This window comes from Papaver somniferum, unplaced genomic scaffold (genome assembly GCF_003573695.1).
Source record: "Papaver somniferum cultivar HN1 unplaced genomic scaffold, ASM357369v1 unplaced-scaffold_114, whole genome shotgun sequence".
NCBI lineage: Eukaryota > Viridiplantae > Streptophyta > Magnoliopsida > Ranunculales > Papaveraceae > Papaver > Papaver somniferum.
Window position 1 is genome coordinate 321,395 of NW_020620381.1, and position 9,683 is coordinate 331,077.

General features: G+C 36.6%; 1 pseudogene; it reads left to right on the plus strand.

The window, feature by feature from the left end:
• Window positions 1–1,897: 1,897 nt before the first annotated feature.
• On the plus strand, window positions 1,898–8,985 carry LOC113328692 (annotated as a pseudogene).
• The last annotated feature ends 698 nt before the right edge of the window (window positions 8,986–9,683 follow it).

Here is a 9,683-nt window from a genome sequence, read left to right on the forward strand (position 1 = left end):
TATTGTTTCGAAAATCGAAAATCAATTATATTATCGATAATATCTAAAACTAATTTAAATAAAAAGTATGGATGTAAAAAAAGAAAAATATTTTTAATTTAGGAAGGAAACTGAATGCGTAACAGTTTTTGGGTGAAAGAAGTAAAGCACAAAGTGAGGAGTAAATAAAAAAAAGAGAGTACTAGAGACCAAACCAAACTGCGTTAGGATTTTAGTAGAAGAATGCAAGGCTCTGTAGTTGAGTTCAGACGTTTGTTGTTAGACCCATTACACCAAAATCGGGTTTTAGTAACGTGATTGTAGTTGGATGTGCTTGCAACAGATGTTGTGCGTTGCAATCTTAATAGCTTTTGGCAACAGAACTCTCCCGTTCGTAATTTTTTATTTATTTGTAACAACAAAAAAGTCGATGCAAAATATTTTGAAAAAAAGGACTGGCTTTATATTTAGTCACGACTCAGAAAATTAACTGTTCAGACGGAAATCAAAGCTCCTAAGCTTCAAACATTCCAACAGATTAATTTCAAATATAATGTTGAACAGATTTATTTCCCCTTACTCCTTGTAAGTTGGAATTCTGTAAATTCTTTCTTTCTCTGTCTATAGTGAATAAGCTAATAAACTTGTGATTATCTCTCGACAGTAACTACAATTGTAATGAAAAATAGAAGTAAAAGCAAAGGAAACATCAATATTTTTTTTTTCAACTGAGTCTTTCAATTTGAACTTCAAAACTACACACTCGTGATGAACATGCGACAAACAAGCTTCAGATGGGAGGAGTGTCACACATATGATAAATCAAAAATAAAACCCTAATGAAATGTAGGCACATGTAAATCAAGACTGTTGTCTTCATGGAGAATCAAAGTCCACACCGGAGGTAGACCTATAGTATGAACTCATCGTAATTTTGCACCAAACATGCGTTATTTTATGTCCGAATAAACATATACAATATCAGATCACCCATATATCCTTTGAAAAAACACCATCGAATGCGGGAATGGTGCTAGACAACAGCAGCTCGTGCATTGAACCAAAAGACTTATGGGTGATCTGATATTATATATGAAAAAACTCAGGCGTCACGCTGGCACAACCTTGTTTGTGGCAAGGAGGTGTCGACATGGCATTGACAGCACTAGCCAGTACTACCTTCGAGAATACGAACATTCCCTACCGGATGAAAAAAAAAAGTAAATTCCAAGTCAGCCCACATATTTTCTTTAATATATTTTTTTTGAAATCGATTCATTTGAACTGCATTTGATTTCTCCTTCAATTGCTTCAAACTAAAACAAAACTAAAAAGTTACCCATCAGGGATTAACCCAGTTGGCCAAAACAAAACTAAAAAATTACCCATCAGGGATGAATCCAGCTGGCCAGGAGCGACTCTCTAGTAGGAGGTCATCGGATCGAGTCTCCACTCAATTTTGGAGATCTCATGAAATACTTCTCTTATGTAAATACTTATAAGTTATAGTGGGAAATCTGCAGGGCTTACCCAGGGGGTGGTTGCTGCCAAGATGCAGGACGGGCTTATCCCAAGTTACAAAAAAAAAAAGAAAAAAAAACGGTTATGTAAAATTTTCTCCGTCACAAAACAGAGGTTATTAGTGAAAATTTGGATCCCGTCAAATTTGTTCGAAATTTCGGTCGGCCGCCATTGCTGCTGCAGCAGTCATCTACTATGTGCTAGACTCAGAGACCAGAAAGTAAAACTAGAAAGCCCTGACGGCCGCGCTGAAACCTCATTCTAAGGCAAAACCTGCAACTCTTTTTCTAGTTCTCATATCACCTTCTTCGTCTTCTCTCCTGAGTAATAACGAAAGACATTGAGAGAAGGAGATCGTATTTATAGGGTTTTGTTGGACATCTGAAAATAAATTTTAATGGAAAAACTGATAGTACATAAAAATACATCATCAGTAGATTGGAAACCATCACCTATTATTGCGTTAGCTACTGGTCCTGAAGATGGTTCTAAAGCGACTGCTGCTCGTAAAGATGGTTCTAAAGTGGCATCTGCTCGTGAAGATGGTTCCTTAGAGATCTGGCGTTTTCAACCTGGTTCTGTTGGTTGGTATTGTCAACTGGTAATCTAATCTAAAACTATTCATTCTTTTGTTCATTGTTAGGGTTTTGATTTGGTTTTTATTAAGTTAATCTTTTCCATCATCTGTGTAGACTATACATGGAGACCCTAATTCCAGAATTACTTCGCTTGTTTGGTGTCGTTCCAACTGCTAAACTATGTCTGATGGTCGTTTGTTTTCGTCTAATATCGACGGATCGATTTCAGAATGGGATCTTTTTCATTTAAAACAAAAGGTATTGATATTGTTGATTTGCTTAGGGTTTTCTGCACATCAATATATATTTTTAGAGTTTTAAATGGGAGTCTCTATAGATTATAAATTTAGTGGAAATGCTCAAACTGCTGTTAGACTCTGAGAAGAACTTGTGCCCAAAACCTGTGAAACTCGTGGTTTATCCTAGAATAAATGAAAAAACAACGAATAGTTGTGATTTTTGGTATTTCTCTGACCTCTTGATTTCTAGAATTTTTTCATGCATTTTGTGGACCTTGTCACTTACTATCTTGATTTCATGCATGTTTTGCAGATTCTTTTAGATTGCATTGGAACATCAATATGGCAGATGGCTGTGGAACCTCTTGACACATCTTTACTTCCCACACAAAATGATGCCCAGCGAGCTGTCAATAGACATGCAACTAATATTGGTACTTCTCTTAGTCATGATGACAATACTGAAAGTGATGATGACGATATTGATGCCATAGGATTGCATCCAATGATTGAAGACCCACGTCTAGCTATTGGCTGCGATGATGGATGTGTTCGAATTTATATTGTTTCTGATTCAGATGAGCTGACCTACAATAGAACGTTGCCTAGAGTTAGTGGTGAGATTTCCTTACCTTTCCTCTCGTCAGAGTTTTTTATTTTTATTTTTTAATACATTCTTTCATTAAAAAAATATTCGGATTTTTTCATTTGCAGGGCGTGTTCTAAGTGTTGCATGGAGTTCTGATGCTAAGTCAATATATTCAGGGAGTAGTGATGGGTATGTTTATTACTTGTGATAATTGAGAACTTTTCGTATGTTTTCGTCGAATTATCATTTATCTCTAAGGTGATTTTACAAAATTTTTAAGTTTCTTACTGTTTACCGGCCTTTACAGTTTAATAAGATGCTGGGACGCGCAGTCGAATCAGGAGGTCTATAGGATAACAGTTGGAATGGGAGGATCGCGTAACAGATCAGATCTGTGTGTGTGGTCTTTAATTTGTCTAAAGTAAGAGTAGAATCCCGGTTTTAACTATTTAATCATTTACTTGCTGTTGTTAATCTTTGTCTCTTTTACCTTTGTTTTACATTTTAGGTCTGGTACGCTGGTTAGTGGAGATAGTACTGGTAGTGTTCAGTTTTGGGATGGTGAACTAGGAACTCTGTTGCAGGCACATTCTTGCCACAAGGGTGATGTCAATGCTTTGGCACATTCGCCTAATCAAAATGAAGTATTTTCTGCTGGTTCTGATGGTCAGGTAATGGTCAATCAGTCAATAACTCCAAATTTAGCTATAAATTTGCATCAAGGTGTCTTACTAAGGTCGTAGCTGAAGGGGACTTAAATGTGCAATTTGAATTCCTGTTTTGCAGGCACATTTTTCAGAACCTTTTCTTAGTAGCTCCAATAGTTTTAAATTTCAAATAACTACTTAAGCTAAAGGGTAAAGTTTAGTTCATTTTCCCAATGTCAGGAAAATGAAAAAGTTTCATTAAGACTGATAACAGAAGTTTAGTGAAACAATCTGAAAATCTTGTAGGTTTAAGAATTTTAGAGTTGACTCCTCTGTGGTTCTGGCGTGGTTGATGCCCAGGAGCTTGTTGGATTTCGTAATAGTTGGCCATGTTCCACTTGATCATTTAGTATTTTTCAAATCATAATTCGTTTTTTTTTTTATCTCACTAATTACTATACCTGAATCCTAAACTTGTAATATTTTAGTTAAAGTGATTCTTGTTATTTTTTTTTTTTATTTTTTTTATGCAAAATTTAAAAGCGAATATAGCACCCCAAAACTCAGCAGACACTGAGTTATCTATGCCAATTGACTGTGCCAAACATCCAACAACCAAGATGTTGTGATTACGAAATACGACTCCACATCCAGATTGTCCAGGGTTTCCTAAAGAACATCCATCTGCATTAATCTTAATCCATCCATATAACGGAGGATGCCAATTTACCTCTTTTATCTTTGGAGCTTTGGCCGCTCTACCTTCAATCTTGAAAAACCTTAAGATGCAGAGATCCGTCATAGAATTATACATATGCCCCTTTCCCATCCTCCCTGACTCACTAATAAGTAATTTTAATTTTGCCGCTGCCTGTTAGATTGGAGTAATCTCGTGGTCGAAACGAATTTTGTTTCTTATATCCCAAATAAGCCAAACACAGTTAATCACTGCCACCCATAATATATGTTTGACCTGCGAGCTGCTGTTTTGAAGACGAATAATAGCAAACTTTTCCCGAATAGAAGTCGCATTTAAATTAACACCAAAAATACTACCTATCCATTTCCAAAGCGCAGTCGCATATGCACATTCAAAGAATAGGTGTTGTTATCATTTGCTATGCAGGTAATCCAATATAAGTTCTCTAGTGATACCATCAAATCTGGAAATGCTAGTTCCTCTACAACAGTGGTGAAGAAGTGGGTCTACGTTGGTTATGTAAGAGCACACACTCATGATGTCAGAGCCTTGACGGTAGCAGTTCCTAGTGACAGCAAAGGTTTGGTTCCACTGATCCTCCATTTTGTCTTATAATTTGTTGAATAGGCTGAAACTTTGACCTCCTTAATTCTTTAACATATGTCTGTTATGATTTAGTAAGGGACTTTTTTATTGACAGACCCATCACCGAATAAAAAGCTAAATAGAGAACGTTGTCGGGAACCCATTTATTGGAAGTGGCCAAACTTGCGAGTCCCCATGCTATTATCTGCTGGTGACGATGCAAAGATGTTTGCATATTCTGCTCAGGAATTCACCAAGTTTACCCCACATGACATTTTCCCTGCACCACAGAGAGTGCCCATTCACTTGGTGCAGAATACACTCATAGATGGTGCTTCTATGATATTAGTTCAGAACTCCAACTCTTTGGATGTTTCACTTGTTCAGCTAAAGAGTGGTAAGGACTCTAGAAAAGGTGCAAGGACATCGTTGTTTACTAGCATTAAGAGCAGATCGAAGATAATATGCAGCACAATGTCTTGTAGTGGAATGTTGTTTGCGTATTCCGACAATGAGAAACCACACCTTTTTAAATATTCCAAAGCTAAAAAAAAATGCTTCTACACTTGCCAAAAAGGAGTTAGCCTCTGAACTTCCATTTGCTCATTCCATGGTTTTCAGTGCCGATTCTTCAAAGCTGATTATTGCAGGACATGATAGAAAGATTTATGAAAGTATTTCAAATAAATCTATCTCTTCGTTATCCTTTTCTGTTGATTTTGACGTAGTAAGGCCTTTTGCTGTTGGTGAGCATACTTTATGCTCATTAATTGGCAAGAAATATCTAAAGCTCAAGCTGTGAGAAAGAGGAGTTAAATACCTATAATGCGGGTTTATACCGTCTAACGAATGAAGTGGTACATGCATAGTAAAAAATCTCTGCACATAATTAAATTCCGAATTCTCTTTAAAGAGTGCTTGGTGGAGATTTAGTCTGTATGGAGTTTATCACTGGATTTATCTTTTCTTTTAATCCGTTCCTGTGCTTTTGCAGTTTGTTAAAGTTAAAAGTAGAAAACTTTTGCATACTTTCATACCTTCCCGGGATGCTAACAGCGATTTACCGCCTAGCGAGCCACCCCGTAACAAGGATGTTTGCCAGTTCAGATGGATAGTGGTTGTCAGCTGTTAATTGTTTTGGTGATATATATGTCTTCGATCTTGAGAAAAAAGCTGAGAAATTTCTCTCTTATATTCGGTAGTATTTCAAAATGCTTTTTGTTAATTTTTGCATTCTGTTCGCATGTTCTCTGGTAAGTTCGAAATATATTTTTATATTACAATGTTCTTTTCTACAAGCTTCATTGTAAGTTTGGTTTGGCCTGCTGCTGTGCCAATCAAATATTTTCAATGGTTGCTCATTGTGTATGTATTTTATCTGGTCGAATCGCTGCCAACATATCTGATTCTTTTCCAATCTCAAACTGTTTATGTTGTTTGATTTCCAAGTGTGTATCATCATGTCATAAGTCTGTGTTTCTTGTCATACAAACATGATAGACGCATTTATGTGTCTATTTGTTCTCATTTACATGTATTGTTAGTGCTCATTTTTGTACTTATTATGGTGTTTTATGCTTTTGTAGGTGTTTTTTGGAAAAATAAGGTTTTGCAGCGAAGTTGACAAAAAATGTGGCATTTGGACCTCCGTTGATAACGTACCAGAAGTACCCCGGAGGATCCCGAAAAAGTGAGGAAAACATCCCAGAAAAATTACTAAAGGCATTCAAGTTTTGATTATTTCCACCCAAGAATTTTATTTCAACCCACTTGCTATTCGCACCCCATTAGGGATGGGGGCATCCATTCTCAATTTTCAAACTCAAATTTTGGCGGGAAAATATGCTTATCACGAACCAGATTTTGGGTTCGAATCTTTGGGCAGTTTTAAAGAGATTCAATTGTGGAATTCGATTGGGCTGGACTTACTAGAGAAAAACAGGGTTTGTGTGTGCGTTTGGGTCGAACATATTGGGCTGGAATGACCGGGAGAATGGATCAAAGTCCAAACAGGACAGTACCGTGTTGTTCACTTTCAAATATTTTTTGAGGATTTCTTGGGAGAGTCTCACGCTGGATAGATGTCTATCTAGTATTGTTCAAGTCCTGGGAGAGTTTTGGGGCACTTGAATTGCAAAAAGCAACGCGTACAGAAGAGGTGGGAAGATAGAAACCCGTAACTGCAAAGAAGAAAAAATAAGATATTTGATCGGGATTTTTGGTGAACTGTTGAGCTATAAAAAGGATGGGTTTACGTAGAGAGTTAGGAGAAGTTTAGAGCCGAGAAATCGATTGGAGAAGTGCTGTTGTTGTTGCTGCTGCTGCTCGAGGAGGAAGAAGAAGACGAAGAACAGACTCGCAGAGTCGGTCGTTCTTCAATAGTCTTAATAGCACTACACAAGTGTCGTTCTTTTACAGCAGTAGAGATATATCGTTTATAAACTGACTTGCTTTGTAACAGTGACGTTGTAACACCAATACAGCGTTGCAAACTTCATTTCTACACTATTTCATCAATAAAAACACCTATTAAGTCATGAATAAATCTTTTAACATATTGTTGAGATGAGGAGCTAAACCCCTTAGCCGAGGCGACGGAGGAAGCCATTGTTCCAGATTAATTGGTATAATTATATTTTTATTATTTATTTGCAATATTTTTATATGATTATTTGCATAGAACTAATATAGATAAATTGATTTTTATTGAGTAGTTGTGAATTGTTTTGATGAAGCATGCTTAGTTTTAAAACTGTTGATGTTTCATGCTTTGTGATTACAATTATTACTTCAAAAATCTATTATAGGAAAATATTAGAATCACTTTAAAAGAAAAATTGCATGAATATTGATTAGAGTTTATCACTTAATTGGTTAATGGTGGAATCCAGGGTCTTGGTGTTTTCTTTACAATTTTGAATCAACTTTAATTGAGTATTTTAGTTTAATTTAAATCTAAAAATTGTTTCCTTCACAAGCCTGAAAAGACCCCTTCTTACCACTATCGCTACAATCATTTTTTAAAAACCATCGGAACACACTTTTGGGAAGTTTTTATTACTGTGCAAAATACTCACGGTTACTCAAGGAGTACAACTGCGCATTACTTGATCATTGTCACCTATTTAAAAGGTGGCTTTCTCATGTTAATAAGATCTCTTAATTATTTATTTATTTTATTTGCTGTGTGCGCCTATAGTCAGCACTGCTTTATATATCGGTTGGACGAGGCTTCCATCACTTCTGGGGGTTTCATGATGACTCAAGAATATGGAATTGTTCTTATCATTACAACCTCTACAAACCAAGTATATGCATTTGATGTGAAGGCGAAAATACTAATACCACAGTTGATGGCTCATACTCATCCTCTTCCCACAAGATTTCAGGAATTCCCAGGGGAGATTATTGGGATGTCCTTCCCTCAACCATTTTCCACTGCAGTTATTATCTACAGTGCCAGGTATAAATACTTTTAATTGTCTAATCAACCCTATGAGTCTATGACTAAGAAATGCGACTATTGTGTTAAATGAATTTAACCCCAAATGAAACTCTTTATATGAACTCGAAATCGTTTCCTTGTTGATGTAGTGCAAGGTATGGCAGAATCCTACTTGGAAGAAAGAGATCGACGAAAGAATATCCGTTAGGATTTCCTCTTTATTTGCATTAATCTTAAGAGATATTTGCATATGTCATAAGGCCTATATATGGCCACGTCTGTAAAGGAAAAAGCAGACTGGAATGAAAGAAAACTCTTCCTTTGAAAAGTTTTATCTATTGTGTGATTTCTAACGTTTCTAGTACTAACATTCTACACCACTTGTCCAGGGCAATGTGCTTAATCGACTTTGAGAAGCTGTTGGCTGAAGATGGTCACGACAACTGCTTGGAAAACGGAGTACTGGATTCATCATCAGAAGTTCCGCAAGATGTTGTCGCTAATGATAATGGTAAGGTGAACCACAAAAGAAAACGAGAAAGCCAAAAGAACTTAAACGTCAACTTTAGTCCTTTCAAAGATCCTGCTCTATTTGTGGGGCATCTCTCATAGAGTTCAGTATTAGTCATCGAGAAACCATGGAGGGAAGTGGTTCAGAGCTTTGAAGCTCCTCCTGTCCACAAACATATTTATGGGACTTAAGTTTCTGTGCCTTACTTTGAAGCTGATTATTATGAAGGGAGTTCAGTTGTTGTGGCCGTGTTATCCCCCTTTCTTTTTTTCTTTTTGTTCTCTTTTAATCACTTGTTTTGGTAACCCGGAAATGTTTAATTTAAAACGTTTTTATGGTCTTGGTTCTTAGCTGTTATTCATACTAATCAGCTGTTTGCTATCCACCTATGATTCTGCATTTCTGTTCTTGAACTATAGGAATTTATGTATCTAGATTGCGTGGACAAATGGTCATTGAAGAAAAACATCAAGGCCGATAGGTAATTGGAAACAACTTTTCCATATGAATAAGGCCGATAGTTGCAGTCATCTTCGATTATGAAGGTCAACTAAAACAAGTATTTAGCATCAGATGCGAGGGGCCATACACTGACTACGACCTTATCACCCTTTCCAAGAGTGACGAGGTGTTGATTTGATATGTTGGTTATACGTTGTTATGACCCGGAACAAAAAATCTTTAGAAAACTTTGGGAGTGCGATCCCTTTTTATGTTCAGTTCCGCTCATGAAAAGCTCTGGGAGAGAAGCCGAAAATAGAATCCGAACCAGAAAAGATGGACACCTTTTGTGATGAAGAGGTGCATCAGTTATATGATACCTCCGTCCAACTATTAAGTAATCTAGTTCAAGTTTGCACAATTTTTAAGGCAAGCAAGGAAAATAGTA